We start from the raw sequence: 17,287 nt of genomic DNA on the forward strand, positions 1-17,287 counted from the left end.
AACCATGATATACATGAACTGCCAAGCATGAAACAAAAACCACTTGTGGACACTTGTGTGTCAAAACAACTAGCCCAATCTGAGTCCGAAAAAGCATGCAAGTCTGGCGGCAATGATCCCTTCTTGGGATAAAACAAGCCAAGATGTAAAGTGCCACTAAGTAGCGGAAAATTCTCTTGACAGCCTGCCAATGCTTAGACCCTGGACTATGCATAAATTTGATGACTTGTGAGACTGCAAACTGAATATCCGGCCTCGTGTTGCATACATAAATGCAGCAGCCAATAGCAGTTTGGTAAAGAGTGACATCAGCAGGATCGCCAACATCATGTAGACTTAACTTCAAACCTGTTTCCATGGGAGTGGCAATAGGTTTGCAATCCTCAAGTCCAAACTTACATAACAATGTCTCTATGTAACTTTTCTGACACAAGGCAATACCACCATCACACTGCTTAAACTGTATATCCAAGTAATGATGCAACAGCCCCAAATCTTTCATCTTGAAAGTAGCATTCAAATCAGACTTAAATTCAGCAATATGTGCCTCATTGGGACCAGTGATCAGCAAATCATCTAGATAGAGAACAACAAATGAGAAGTACATCACCCTCACGCTTTACATACAATGTGCTTTCTGTTGGACTATTACGAAAGCCTTGTTTGACCAAATGAGTATCAGCTTTCTCATACCAAGCACAAGGTGATTGCTTCAACCCATACAAGGCCTTCTTACATTTGCACACTTTGTCCTCTTGTCCTTTCATGACTGCGTTACATAAACTTCCTCAAATATGTCGCCATTCAAGAAAGTAGTAACAATGTCTGATTGATGTACATCCCCACCAAAATGAGCTGCCGATGCACATAGAAAATGCACAGTAGTCATACGACAAGTGGGAGCAAAAGTCTCTTCATAATCTATGCCTTTTTGCTGTGCATAACCCTTTGCAACAAGTCGAGCCTTATGGCGATCGATCTCACCATCTGGCTTGCGTTTCAACTTGTAAACCCACTTCATACTAATGGCCTTTTTGCCAGGAGGCAAATCACATAAAGTCCATGTGTCATTTTCTATAAGTGCATCATATTCTAATTGCATGGCAGCCATCCAATTTTTTGAATTCTGTGCTTCATCAAAAGACAGAGGTTCCTCAACATCATGTAAGCTAGACGCAGCCAAAGCATAACAATCTGATGCATAAGATGCATGGCGAGAGCCTGAACGAGTATGACTAGACAAAGGTGCATTAAATTTACTATCACGCAATGTATGCACCATCCATTTTGACATACTTCTAGGGTGCTCATTTTCAGCCCTTTCCTCATGAAGTACATCATGTACATCTGCATCAGTAATAGGCTGATCTCTGTAACACTTTCAGAAACCCCCATAGGTTGTACATTTGCCTCATTGGAATTTATATTTGTATTTCCACCACTGAAAAGAGGCAACAAAGTGTCATAAATGTCTTGTGAGCTTACATTACTGTCTCTAGTACATGACAGCAAGGGCTGAATAGAATCTTCCACAAACACTACATCTCATGAAACCAGAATACGCTTTGTTTGCGGATGATACAACCTGTAACCTTTGCTTTCAGCACTATAACCAACAAAAATACATTTGACAGCCTTATCATCCAATTTTATGTGATGTGTTTGTGGAACCAAAGCATATGCCAAACAACCAAAAACACGCATGTGCTCAATAGAAGGCTTTCTATCATGCCATGATTCATATGGAGTAATAGATTGCAAGCTTTCGTAGGACACCTGTTTAGTACATAAGTGGCACACATGATGGACTCAAGCCAAAAAGAATGCGGCAAAGCTTAACTTTTGACCATACATTGTGCCATTTTTGTGACATGTTTTTCCTCTCAGCAACACCATTTTGCTGAGGTGTATAAGGCACTGTACATTGGTGCTTTATCCCACGACTAGCCAGAAATGCATTATGTTGATGAGACATATACTCCCCCCCTCGATCGAAACGGAGGGTGCCCATAGTACATTTCAATACATTTTCAGCCATAGCCAGAAATTGTTTGAAGCACATAAAAACTTCCTACTTTGCTTTAAGCGGAAATACCCATGCATGCCTGGAGTAATCATCAATGAAAGTCACGAAGTACAAGTAATTGCCTAAGGACGGAGTTTGCATGGGCCCACAAACATCACGATGCACAAGTTACAACCTGCATGTGGCCCTAACTGAACCATCCTTTGGAAACTTAGAACGCTGCATTTTACCCAAAATACAGCCTTCACAAACATGTTTGACAGGTGCTTCAAGAGACGGCAAAGAAGCAACCATATCAGATTTCTGCAAACGTAGCAAACTAGAAAAATTCAGATGCCCAAAATGTGCATGCCACAGTTGCATCTGAAATAGCCCTTGAATCTGCAACTACATTTGAAAAATTTTATCCACACTTGTCATACAAAGTGAGCTTATACAGCCCACAGCACAAAAGGCCAGATGCAACAATTTCATCAATTTCATCATCAAAACTGAGATCATGAAGTGTACATCTATCATCCACAAATTTGACTACAAGTCCAAGTCTAGTGCATAATGCATCAACTTGACAACTTCAGGATTTCCTTGGGTCATAAGTCTCCAAGTACTAGCAAAAGTTTGGTAAGAATTTGGTAAGGCATCAAGACTAGTCTGCACAAGGGCACTGTCTGAAATGACTTCACCTGCAGAAATAAGTTGCTCATTGATATCCTTGACACTAGTAAGAAAGTGTCCATATCATCTTCCTCATGCATAATCTTTGATCTAGCTCTTTACTTAACAAAGCAATTTTAGCCTCATTGTAGCTTGCATAAAGACCTGCTAGAATATCCCAAGCCTGTTTTATAGATTTTGCTAAATGAATGTGAGGAACAATGGTGTGCTTCACAGACAACGCAATCAATGCATGAGCATGTGCATCCTTTACATCCCAACGAGATTGTCATGCTGTAGGCAAAACAACTCTAATAACAACAATCCTTGCAGCAAGACCTACCACATCCTCAACATCACCTGCATCCTTAGAACCAGGACGTACATCAACGCCCTGCACAATATTCTAGACGCCCTTTGACACAAGAACATGTTGCATCATGTAAGCCCAGATAGGGTAATTTTCCCCATCCAATCTATCCTTAACAGCAAACATCTTGAACACATCTATGTTGTTGTCAGCCATGGTAAATGCTGCACCTGATGTGAAAACTGCCTGAAAAGAGGAGAAACGAAGGGGGAACAACAGGTGCTATATAGCACAAACCATAGAAGACTGTAAGGCACCTGTTATGCAGAAAGCAGCACTGACAAAAATTTTGCACAAAATGACAAAATAGCCTGTCTAGTAAGTAGCATGTAGTGGAAACGGAGGCCGAAATGAGTCCGAATCAAAAATCTGAGCAAATCAAGCTCTACGAGCTTGCTCAAAATATTTGTCAACCTGCGAACGCTCGCCAAGGCTCACTGAAATCGAAGAAAATGAGTAGGTGTGTGCTGGAGTAGTTGGCGACTAAGCCCGGGAGGACCGCAACCTACTCTGATACCAATTTTTGAAATTAGGGTTGCAGAGAAACACACAGCTTGGAGAAGACGAAGGAAGCTCAAGGCACACAATAGAGAGTGTATGACTTAGTGTGCAATGGAAAGATAGATAGCCCTAGAGTGATGGGCGTATATACAATGCACGGGGGAAAAAACCTCTTAAGGAGGGAAAAAATGCCTCGGCGGTCCTAGTGTGTTCACACACATCACTACCACATGTATATGGTAACAAAAAGTGTATTTAATACCACATTCTTGAATTTGTTTACATCCAACCATTCAGCTTCCTAGCCCTATGAGGTACTAAATTTCTAGTGAAGTTTTTTTTCCAGATATTCACTCTTGTGGCCACTCTATGTACCACTTTTTATGGATTTTAATACAAGATTTGCTGGGTAGAAGGATTGTTGATATTTTCTCCATTCTTCGTGATCTTAGCTCATGCTTGAAAGTCATTATCTTCCTAGTCATGGTCTAATGACCAAACAAGATACCTAACCTTGTATTTTGATAGTTAGCTACCTTCACACTGGCATATTCACAATGCATTTCACATTACTTTATTGCAACCCTATCAAGGACACCTATCTACACATCATATATATGTGACGTGTGTTTGGGTGTGAGGCATTCTCACATGTGCCAAAAGTGCTTAAACAAAAGCTGGACCTCAAATCACACAAGTGCATCTTCATTGGATATGGTGAGACAAAGAGATGGGATATCGTCTCTGGCACGCAGATTCTAAGAAGGTTATATGCAGCTTACATGTGATATTCAACGAGTCTAAGATGCATAGAAAGCCAGTGAAAGACATTGAGTATCACAGAGTATGGTTTGAGGATGTTTCCTCACCACAAGTTACACAGAATGTTGGACGTGCTAGTGATGCACCTTCCACTAGTACACACACACATGTTGCTCCAGAGAGAGAAGAATTCAGTAGTCAAACACTTTGGAGATCTACTCATATATCTTGTGCACGTGAGCCAGGATTAATCTACTTGCTAGTTATTGATTGCGGTGAACTCACTTGCTACAAAGAGGCCATTCAAATGGACGATAGCGTGAAGTGGAAAGGGGCTATGCAATCTGAGTATAACTCAATCTTAGCAAATGAAACTTGGGAATTGACAAAGCTACCTGTGGTTAAACATGCATTTCCATGCAAATGGATGTACAAAAAGAAGTATATCACCGATGATCCCGAACCTAAGTATAAGGCTAGATTGGTTGCAAAAGGGTTCAAGCAAACGAAAGGCATGGACTTCAATGAAATCTTTTCTCTAGTGGTCAAGATGACTACATTGCATCTTGTGCTTGGTCTAGTAGCCATCGAGGACATGGAATTGGTCCAAATGGATGTGAAGACAACTTTTCTTCATGGGGATCTTGAAGAGGATGTCTACATGAAATAGCCAGAAGGTTTTGCGATAAAGCCTGAGAAGCTAACACGCACAGAATTGGTGTGTAGACTCAAGAATTCTTTGTATGGATTAAAGCAAGTCTCAAGGCAATGATGCACCAAGTTCGATAAGTACATTCACTCCCGGGGTTATATACAAAGTCAAGAGGATCACTGCTTGTACACAAAGAGGTTGAACGATGGTTCCCTCATCATTCTGGTTTTGTACGTGGATGATATGCTCATAGCCGGGAAGTCAAAAGATGAGATTGCACTTCTTAAGGATGCTTTAAGCAAGCAGTTTGCTAGGAAAGATTTGGGCGATGCACATCATTTTCTTGGTATGTGTATCAAGAGAGATCACAAACGTGGTATGTGTATCAAGAGAGATCACAAACATGGTATGTGTATCAAGAGAGATCACAAACGTGGTATACTTGAAATTTCACAGGAAGAGTATATTCACAAGGTCTTGCAACGTTTTTATATGCAAGGGGGGAAAGCATTCAGTACCCCAATGACAGCATACAGAAAACTTAGCAAGCATGATTGTCCCAAATCGGATGCTGAAAAGGAAGAGATGGAAAAGGTGCCATATTCTTTGGCAGTTGGTAGTCTCATGTTCGCCATGGTTAGCACATGGCCAGACATTGCATATGCAGTGGGAATGGTCAGCAGGTTTATGGAAAATCCAGGCAGAAAGCACTAGGAAGCAGTGAAGCACATCTTGAGATACATCAAGGGCTCAACTAGCAAGTGATTATGCTTTGGGAATATTGATGCATCCATAGTTGGATACACTGATTCAGATTATGCAGTTGTGTGGACACTACGCGATCCACATCTGGCTACATTTTCTTGTTTGCTGGAGTGGTAGTTTCTTGGAGATCATGTATCCAGAATTGCACTTTGTCTTCCACCACTAAGGCAGAGAATATTGTAGTTCCCAGTTCCAGTAAGGAAGCTATGTGGTTATCTCTTCTAGTGGGAGACCTTGGTATACACCAGACTCTAGTGCTACATTGCGACAATCAGAGTGCGTTTGTGATAACAAAGAACCCTGTGTTTCACTCCAAGTCAAAACACATAGAGGTCAAGTATCATGTGGTACGAGATATTTTGGCTAACAAACGCATTGAGTTAGTCAAAGTTCAGAGGATGAAAATCTAGGTGGCCAGGCAATGGCCGACCGCCCATCTTTACTTGTATTCTCTGGTTATAATGAAGAATAAGGAGAAGAGAGAACACTCTATAATGCTTCACTACACAACATGTCTTTTCCATCCCCTTCCCCTTCTCTCCATCCCTCTCTTGCACTCGCCAGATTGGATCCATCACAAAGACGTGCGAACCCTAGTGGAGGAGTTCGATTTGGCTACAACATCAGGATTGGAACTTCCAACTTGGTTAGGCAAGCCCAAAGAGCTATGGATGTGCGGTGCGTCACATTGTGGGAGTTTGAAATGAGAAGAGTGTATTCTGGAAAGGGCGAGATCTCTTGCATATGTGTTCTTTTATGCCCAACATCATCTAACCCTGCACAATAGTCTACTAAAGCTTGTTTATTGCATGTTATTCCTATAAATCAACTTTCAGAGATAACAAATGCAAACAAGCAAATAACTCGATGATGGATAGCTCTAGATCACAATCATATGTTCTGTCTACTACTACTCCTACTCATCATGTGGGATTTTTGCAATTGTGGGTAGAAAAACACTTTACTACCATGCACAAACTAGTAAACACTTTTGCACCACCACAAGCACTCAACACCACAATCACAACTACACCAAACTAACTAAAATTGTCTACCGCAAAAGACTCAGGCAAGACACACTCTCCCTAGAACCTCTTGGATCCTACCTAAAGTTAAATAACAAGACTCCGACGAACTAGAGGAGCTTCTACCTTGTAGGACTAGTCTAAGGTCACCTACCTAGGGATCTCGTCCTCGGCAGTAGCACCAATGTTGTCGGGCAGATACATTGCCCGCAATTGCTAGCAAAGTGAGAACTAGGCCAACAAACAAGATGTCAACCAAGGACGGAGCTTGACCCGTAGGCGCATGGAAACAAAAAGATGGGTATCAACCACCTACTTGACCTTCTAGAGACAATCACTACCAAGGGAAATCAACTCAAAGCACACTATGTATGCACAACCGCTACCTTACCTACGATGTCTACGCTATCCGAAACATGACCTAACGTTGTTGAATCATCACAAACTCAAGGAGTAACCTCTACACACCTAGAGAACGCTATCCTAAAGTCTCTAGCTCAACTTACTACGTGTAAACATTTGGTGCAAAAAACGCGTACGAAGATAGATCAAAAAATACAGGTAACTGATTCTCAACATGTTTAGGCCCAAAGTGTAGTTCAACTTGCCATGAACGCAATGACATATAGCAATCACAAAACGGATACACGGTGAGAGAGAAAACTCACTTTGAAGCTCGTGGGAGAGCTCTTCGCGAAGAGACCGGAATCGTGCAACCTTGGAGTTGAAGTGTAGCTCTTGCTGTTGCTAACATGATGGTGTAGTTGCCTTCACAATGTAGCTTCCGCAGTGCACGTAGAGAGTAGAGGAAGACCTCACTCACTCTCTCACACAAAGCACACAGTCACGACACGCTTAGTTGAGCTCAAAAGATGATTAATTCAAAAGTTTTCCGTAGGGTTACAAAAATTGGCTTTTATACCTCAGCCTTGGAGGTTCTAACTTATCAAAATTACCTCCTACCTTCTACCATGAGTTCAACTAATTCGCATATTTAATATATTACAATCTAGAAACTCGAGTGAGTCCCGAAAAATAATTACAATGGAGTGAGTCCGTCAAATTAATTAATACGAACATGGTGTAGCTTTCCTGTGTTCAGCTGTCAACATTTACTGATCACTAGTCCAAATGAGGCACATATTGTTGAATTTAAGGCTGATTTGAATGCTCCTTTCAAGATTAAAGATTTAGGGATGTTGCATCATTACTTGGGCATACTACTAAAGCAGTGTGATGGTGGTATTGCCTTGTGTCAAACAAGTTACATAGAGGCAGTGCTATGTAAGTTTGGACTTGAGGACTACAAAACTATTGTCACTCCCATGGAAACATGTTTGAAGTTGAGTCTTCATGATGCCGGTGATCCTGTCTATGTCACTCTTTACCAAACTGCTGTTGGATGCCTTATTTATGTATGCAACACATGGCCAAATATTCACTTTGTAGTTTCACGTCAGCAGATTTATGCATAGCCCAGGGTCTAAGCATTGACAGACTGCCAAGTGGATCTTTCGCTATTTGAGTGGCACTTTACATCTTGGGTTGTTTTATCCCAAGGGGGATCATTGCCGCCAGATTTATATGCTTTTTCATATTCAAATTGGGCTGGTTGTTTTGACATGTGAGTGCCCACAAGTGGTTTTTGTTTCAAGCTTGATAGTTCATGCATATCATGGTTGAGCAAGAAGCAACCTAGTGTGGCCAATCCCAATTGTGAGACTGAGTACATGGCAGTCTTCATAGCTACAACTGAGTGTGTATGGCTCAGATGCCTTATGGTGGTTGATTTGGGTGTTGGATAGGACACTACCAACATCATCTACATTGACAGTCACAATGCATAGGTAGTTGTGAGGAACCCAATTTTTTATACTTGCACACAGCACATTGAGGTGCATTACCACTATGTTAGGAAGAGACTCTTAGCAGGAGAGATCAACTTGGTTTATGTGCCAACACAGGTCAACCTCGTAGATCTTTTCACAAAGGCATTGTCTTGTGAGAAGTTTGAAGCTTTCCGCAAATCTTTGGTCTTACTCCCCTTTGTGGACTAACCATGTCCTCAGGGCATGGCACTTCCCTATACTTTATGTGCCAACTCTTGTTCATTGCATCACTCCCAGGGGGGATTTGTTACCATATACATGTGGTAGTGATGTGTGTGAACACACTTAGGACCGTCGGGGCATTTTTTCCCTCTCAAGGAGTCCCCCCCCCCCCCCCCCCCCCCCCCGTGCATTGTATATATGCCCATCACTCTAGGGCTATTTTATCTTTCCATTGCACACTAAGTAATATAACTCTTTGTTGTGTGCCTTGAGCTTCCTTCGTCTTCTCCAAGCTGTGTGTGTTTCCCTGCAACCCCATTTCCAACAAGGGGTTTCGTGGAGTTTGGGGTTACAATATTTAGGCCATTCATGTGCAAGATTCCTCTCTCTCCACTCTTATGCTCTGTTTTGTATCCTCAAATCATGTCTACATCTCCTTCTCTTCCAATCTTTCAAGTATATTTTATGTGTATGGTGTCCTAGTCTAGTACAATACCCTAATGTAAATCACTCGTGACTGAGACAAATGAATAAGTGTGTCATCACTTTGGTAGGTAGACCAACTCGGTGTAGCACAACTATAGTATCACTGGCGAAGATATGCATATCCACCAAGGCATGCCAGTGATGATGACTGTCAATGTTGAGCTCGACATCTCAACACTCCCCCTCAAGCTCAATGCCATCTCTTGTACATCACTCAAAATATCCACATCTTCTCCACTCCAAGGGGGCTCCTGTTATCATATACACGTGGTATTGATGTGTGTGAACACACTTAGGACAGTCGAGGCATTTTTTCCCTCACTAGGAGGTTTTTCCCCCCGTGCGTCGTATATACATCCATCATTCTAGGGCTAACTTATATTTCCATTGCACACTAAGTAATACTCTCTGATGTGTGCCTTGAGCTTCCTTCGTCTTCTCCAAGCTGTGTGTATTTTCTTGTAACCCTAATTCCAACAATCAGAGCAGGTTGCATGCTCTCAAGCTTAGTTGCCAGCAACTCCAACACACGCCTACTTACTTTCTTTGATTTTCTTATGATCTTTGGCGAGCGTCAGCAGGTCAACAAATATTTTGGGTAAGCTCAAATAGCTGGGTCTGCTCAGATTTTTGATTCGGGCTCATTTCGGCCTTCGTTTCTACTACAAGCAGTATTGTGCAAGCTATTTTGTCATTTTGTGCATAATGTTTTTCAATGCCATTTTTTGCATAACAAGTCCCTTTCAATCTTCTACGGTTTGTGCTATATAGCACGTGTTGTTTGTGCTTCGTTCTCCTCTTTTCGGACAGTTTTCACATCAAGTGCAGGGTTTACCATGGCTCACAACAACACATATGTGCTCAAGATGTTTGCTACCGAGGATAGATTGGATGGGGACAACTACCCTGTCATGACTTATATGATGCAACATGTTATAGTGTCAAAGGGCGTTTGGAACATTGTGCAGGGCATTGATGTACGTCCACGTTCTGAGGATGTTGCAGGATTTGGTGGCAGGGTTGCTGCTGCCAGAGCTGTTTTGCCTACAACTGAGCAAGCTCATTGGGATGTAAAAGGTGTCCAGGCTCATGCATTGATTGCGTTCTCTATGAAGTGCGCTTTTACTCCTCACATTCGTTCAGTAAAATCTGCAAAACAGGCTTGGGATATTTTGGCTGGTCTTTATGCAAGTCGCAATGAGGCAAAATTTGCATGGCTGCGTAAAGAGCTAGAGTCGAAGATTATGCATGAGGAAGATGATGTGGTCACTTTACTTTTTGGTGTCAAGGATATCAATGAGAAACTTATCTTTGCAGGCGAAGTCATTTCTGGTAGTTCTCTTGTGCAGACTGTTCTTGACGTTTGCCAAATTCTTACCGTAATTTTGCTAGTACTTGGAGACTTATGACCCAAGCAAATCTAGAAGTTGTCAAGTTTGATGCATTATGCACATTGTCGTTGTTGCAAGAGTCAATTCTAAGGAAAAATAGGACTATACAACGTGCAATTGAAGAGGCCTTTAATGATGCTCAAAGAAAAGGTGGTAATAGCAATGTAGCCACTTCTCATGGTTCTTCTACGAGTGGTAAAGCACCTGTTCCTAATTCTTTTGCTGGTAGCAATTCATATGAGAATTCTAGTGAAAAGGAATATAGAAGATGCGTTTCCATTATTGTAAAGCTAATGATCACTTGATCAATCAGTGTCATAAGTTGAAGGCCAAAGAGGCTGGTTCCACTACTAATGCTGGTTTCACTACAAATGTAGCTATTGTTGAGTCTTCTGTGAAGGAGACTGTGGTGCTTTTGATGCAAAATGGGCTTTTATCGTAGAGTGCACTTATGATCCTTGTGTCCATGATGCATGTTTGTCAGTTGCTGCAGATACTCAAGTGTGGTACTTTGACAGTGGTGCTACAAAGCACATTACCTCTCATCGTGACTTGTTTACCTCTCTTGAGGATGTCCCTCATGGGAATTCAGTCATTTGTGCCAGCAGTGCCTCTTATCCGGTCAAGGGAGTTGAAAAGATTGTGCATACTGCTGCAAATGGCAGTTCTTTCACACTTGTTGATGCATTGTATGAACCTGGGATCAAGAAGAATATTTTGTTTGTATTTGCACTTGCTAGACTTGGTCTTGTATTCAAATTTGTGGATGACAAATATACAGTCCATGATCTCAGTTTTCCTGTTGAAATTGTTGCATCGGGAATTTTATGTCGTGGGTCGTATGCTCACTTTGTATGACAAGTGTGGGCAGAATTTTGCAAATGTTGTTGTGCATCTTAAATCTATTTCAGATGCAAAACTTTGGCATGCACGTTTTGGGCATCTGAATTTTCCTAGTTTACTACAATTTAAAAAATCTGATATGGTTGCTTCTTTGCCGCCTCTTGAAGCACCTGTCAAACATGTTTATGAAGGTTGTATTTTGGGTAAGATGTAGCATTCAAAGTTTCCAAAGCATGGTTCAGTTAGGGCCACATGTAGGTTGCAACTTGTGCATAGTGATATTTGTCGGCCCATGCAAACTCCATCCTTAGGAAATTACCTTTACTTCATGACTTCTATTGATGATTACTCCATGCATGCATAGGTGTATCCGCTTAAAGCAAAGTCCGTGGTGTTTATATGCTTCAAACAATTTTTGGCTATGGCTGAAAGTGTCTCAAAATGTATTATGGGCACCCTCTGTTCAGATCGAGGGGGGGAATATATGTCTCGTGAATTTGTCCACATATTTGTGAATGGACTCATGGGAGAGAAGCTTCAAACTGCACCATTCAGTAGTAACTTCGTCCTTTGCATTGCTTGCAAGTAATTGCTTCATGATGGAAACTCGTAGAGTTTTCCATGTCTTTGGGGCTTTGTCGTTGCCACAAAGGCTAGCGCAACATTGACAAGTTGATTTTTGAAAGTGCATAGCTACATGGTGTAGCTTCGAGGACTCTGTGAAGCCCTTGTCTCCAAAGGCCGCATCAAATGTAATAAAATCTAATATCTAACCAACCCAAATGATTTTCTCATATTAAATTGATCATTTAATGTGGGAGAATACACAAGAACAAGGGTTAGAATATAAACATGTGCTTATGGATCTATCTCAACACGGGGCCAAGGTTAAAGGGGTCCAAATGAGAGATGGTCTGTTAAAGAGCAATGCTACCTAATGGAGATTAAAGACCTTAGGGTTAGATTCATTAAAGACCTCCAAAAGTTAGTGTTAAAAAGTCCTTTGACCTTAGGCAAGCTAGGGCTGACCTTGAGGTGGGAATCCTACCCAAGCATGACACGTGCTTGTCGTGCTTGCTACCTAAGATTCTTAAAGTGTTTGTGGGAACCTTGCCTAATCTTGAGGTGCTTCTCATGCTTAAATGACTAAGGTTCTTAAAGTGTTCATTCAAACATGATCTTTCAAGAGGCATAAACAATTTTCATGCTTAAATGACTAAGGTGCTTGAAGTGTTGAATTCAAACATGATATCTTAAGAAGCATAAAAGATACATGTCAAGATCTTCCCCATGTGGCCCTCATGATGTGCTTGAATCCTATTTGATAGGCTTTAAGCGGGTCCAATGAGAATTTAGATGCATAAAAATAAATAATTAAGTTCTTTCTCTCAAAGAGGAAAAAGAGGGCACATGTCCAAATGATATAGTTAAATAATACGAGAGAGAGAGAGAGAGAGAGAGAGAGAGAGAGAGAGAGAGAGGTGGACCAAGAATGAGAGGGGGTATACTCTCCCCCACACACACACACACACTCACTCATTGTGTGAAGTGCAAAGTGCAAGAGCTCCATCTCCTTCTCCAAGCTTGTTGAGAAGTGGAGAGCCTACACCAACACTCTTGGCTATGGATTGCAAATCCAACCAAGAGCCATGCTTCAATGCTTAAGCTTGCCATCTTCTTCATCTTCATTACTATTCTATTATGCTATGCTAAGCAAGAAGAGTGATGATAAGTGAGGAACTATTTCTTTCTCCTATGAATGATTCTTCTTCCTTCCCTACCCTCATTCCCCGCTAGCTCTCTCCACCTTTAAAGGTATTTGAGGCCTTGGGAACCGAGGCTTGGGATAGTTAATGCTTCTTGCAAAGTTTATGTTATGCTTGTGATGCATGAAGCTTTCCATCTTCATTGCATCACCTAGGTCACAAGGAACACAAAGATTATATTGTACCAAGTCTCTCTTGATGGGAAAATCTATAATACAAAAGCCTTTTGGAAAGGGGACCGGCTCCAAGTAAATCCGGTCCTCAACTATTGTCATGTTCTCTAATACTCTCTCTTGCAAAAGTATTGTTCATGCCAAGTTAATTAAGTACTATGTTTATGTTGCTACCATCAATTAAGTTAACCCTCTATGTTCTCAAAGTAATATCACAAAAATGCTCACTCTAATTCTCTTAATTCCACTATTGTCAAAGTTCATAGGCGATTTCCATTACATTGGTTATGAGAGCATTTGGTTTCTCTTTTCTTGCTTAAGAAGAGAGGTCCTTAAGTAGCCTATTAATGCTTGATTTTGTTAATTATATTAGGGTAATTGGGAATGGGATCCGGCGGTCTAGAAGATCGTCAACTCCTCCCAAGAGGAAACAATCAACACACAGTCCTTCTCCTCGTCACTCCGAAAGGGAAGAGAGGAAACAAAGGAAGAAAAGGTCAAGAAAGAAGTCCCCCTCTTCTCCTTCTTCTTCACCTTCCTCCTCTTCCGACAAAAGCTATGGCTATTCTCCTAGAGAATACAAGAGGGGAGGACATCACAAATCATACCCTGCATGACGAAGGTCACAAAAGCTCTAGAAGTTCAAAGAGGAAGGAAAGAGTATCTCTTTTCTCACTCGTCAAGTATGTCAACTCCCAATGGCATGGTTCTATCACCAAAGTAATCCACCACACCATGGTTGCTTCTCGTATCAATTTTCAACAAGGGGCTAGATGAAATGTCAAGCCCATAGAAAACAAAGACAAAAGTGATGCAAAGGGGAAAACCAATGCCCAAAGTTCATCCCAAGGCAATTCCAATAACAACAACAATCGGTTCAAGGAGAAGGGAGTTTACAAAGGCAAAAACAAACTCTCTCCTAAAGAGCTTGAAGCTTTTTGCAAGGACCATGAGTGTTTTAAGTGTGGGGAGCAAGGACATGGCTATCGTTCTTGCATCCTCATGTTGGAGAGGAGAGATGAAAAAATCTTTTTTGTCGACATAGCTTTGGGCATGAAGTCTCAACTTCCTAATCAAGGGAGTAACGGAGGCTTGTTGTCCCTTGAAAGCTGTGTCAGTAGTTACAATATCTCCCATCTCAAAAGCTTGAATGCCCAACTTGGTGGCCAACTCCGTTGATATGAAGTTGCGAGTAGAGCCAAGGTCAAACAAGATGATCATGTTCTCGTACATTTCCCCAAGCATAGAAGAGAGGTGATCCTTTACAATGAGAATTCTCTTTTGGAGCTTCAATGGTGGAAGCTCTAGGAGTCTCACTGCGGACATTTCTCTTGGGGCAAGAACGATAGCCATGTCCTTTCTCCCCACACTTAAAACACTTATGGTCCTTGTGAAAAGCTTCAAGCTCTTTAGGAGTGTTTGTTTTTGCCTTTGTAAACTCCCTTCTCCTTGAACCGATTGTGTTGTTGTTATTGGAATTGCCTTGGGGATGAATTTTGGGCATTGGTTTTCCCCTTTGCATCACATTTTGTCTTTATTTTCTATGGGCTTGACATTTCTTGACACAATTTTCAAGGGGCAGCAAGCCTCCGTTACTCCCTTGATTGGGAAGTGGAGACTTCATGCCCAAAGCTATGTCAACAAAGAAGACTTTTTCATCTCTCCTCTCCAACATGACGATGTATCCTAGGGGCACCATGGTCCAACCGCATGGCTGCCAACATGAAGTTCCCTGAAAAGAGAATCTACTTCACCTACAGGGGCAAGAGCATGTATATAGATGCTTATGAGTTTGGTCGTACTATACCACTTATAAATTCACCGGCTTTTGATAAGTCAATGAAAAGCTGGGTTTCTGTGGACATGATTTTTGTCAAAGAATCCACTAATGATGCTAATGATTTATCAAATGAAAATGGTATGAATCAAGAAGAGTTAGACTTGTCCGCTTTTCTAAATGGATTCCAAGATGTTTTTATTGATGATATCCCTACGGACTTACCTCCAAAACGAGGGAATGATGACCATCGAATTGAGCTCCTACCAGAAAGCTCACCGCCTAACAAGCCTCCTTATCGAGTTTCCCAAGCTCAACAAGAGGAGATAATGAGGCAAGTACAAGAATTGGTAGACAAAGAGATGGTGAGGCCTAGCTCCACTGCCTTTTTTTCTCCAGTCCTTTTAGTGCAAAAGAAAGATGGTACATACCGTATGTGTGTGGACTATCGAGCACTAAACCATATCACTATCAAAAACAGATTTCCCGTGCCTCGGGTAGAAGATCTGTTTGATGAGCTCATGGGAGAGAAGCTTCAAATTGTGCCATTTGGTAAGCACTTTGTCCTTTGCATCGCTTGCAAGGAATTGATTCATCATGGAAATTTGTAGAGTTTTCCATGTCTTTGGGGCTTTGCCATTGCCACGAAGGCTAGCCCACCATTGACGAGTCGATTTTTGGAAGTGCATAGCTACATTGCATAGCTTGGGGGACTCTGTGAAGCCCTTGTCTCCAAAGGCCGCATCAAATGTCATAAAATCAATATCTAACCAACCCAAATGATTTTCTCATATTAAACTGATCATTTAATGTGGGAGAATAAATGAGAACAAGGGTTAGAATATAAACATGTGCTTATGGATCTGTTTCAACACGAGGCCAAGGTTAAAGGGGTCCAAATGAGAGATGGTCTGTTAAAGAGCAATGCTACCTAATGGAGATTAAAGACCTTACGGTTAGCTTTATTAAAGACCTCCAAAAGTTAGTGTTAAAAAGTCCTTTGACCTTAGGAAAGCTAGGGCTGACCTTGAGGTGGGAATCCTACCTAAGCATGACACGTGCTTGTCGTGCTTACTACCTAAGATTCTTAAAGTGTTTGTGGGAACCTTGCCTAATCTTGAGGTGCTTCTCATGCTTAAATGACTAAGGTTCTTAAAGTGTTCATTCAAACATGATCTTTCAAGAGGCATAAACAATTTTCATGCTTAAATGACTAAGGTGCTTGAAGTGTTCAATTCAAACATGATATCTTAAGAAGCATAAAAGATACATGTCAAGATCTTCCCCATGTGGCCCTCATGATGTGCTTGAATCCTATTTGATAGGCTTTAAGCGGGTCCAATGAGAATTTAGATGCATAAAAATAAATAATTAAGTTCTTTCTCTCAAAGAGGAAAAAGAGGACACATGTACAAACGATATAGTTAAATAATACGAGAGAACGAGAGAGAGAGAGAGAGAGAGAGAGAGAGAGAGAGAGAGAGAGAGAGAGCGTGTATATCCCCTCTCATGCTTGGTCCACCTCTCTCTTTTTCTCTCTCTCTCTCTCACACACTCATTGTGTGAAGTGAAAAGTTCAAGAGCTTCATCTCCTTCTCCAAGCTTGTTGAGAAGTGGAGAGCCTACACCAACACTTTTGGCTATGGAATGCAAATCCAACCAAGAGCCATGCTTCAATGCTTAAGCTTGTCATCTTCTTCATCTTCATTACTATGCTATTATGCTATGATAAGCAAAAAGAGTGATGATAAGTAAGGAGCTACTTCTTTCTCCTATGAATGATTCTTCTTCCTCTTCCCTACCCTCATTCCCCGCTAGCTCTCTCCACCTTCGAAGGTGTTTGAGGCCTTGGGACTAAGGCTTGGGATAGTTGATGCTTTTTGCAAAGTTTATGTTATGCTCGTGATGCATGAAGCTTTCCATCTTCATTGCATCACCTAGGTCACAAGGAACACAAGGATTATATTGTACCAAGTCTCTCTTCATGGGAGAATCTATAATACAAAAACCTTTTGGAGGTGGGACTGGCTCCAAGTAAATCCCGT

This window comes from Adiantum capillus-veneris, chromosome 18 (genome assembly GCF_014529385.1).
Source record: "Adiantum capillus-veneris isolate H3 chromosome 18, ASM1452938v2, whole genome shotgun sequence".
In the NCBI taxonomy this organism is placed as follows: Eukaryota; Viridiplantae; Streptophyta; class Polypodiopsida; order Polypodiales; family Pteridaceae; genus Adiantum; species Adiantum capillus-veneris.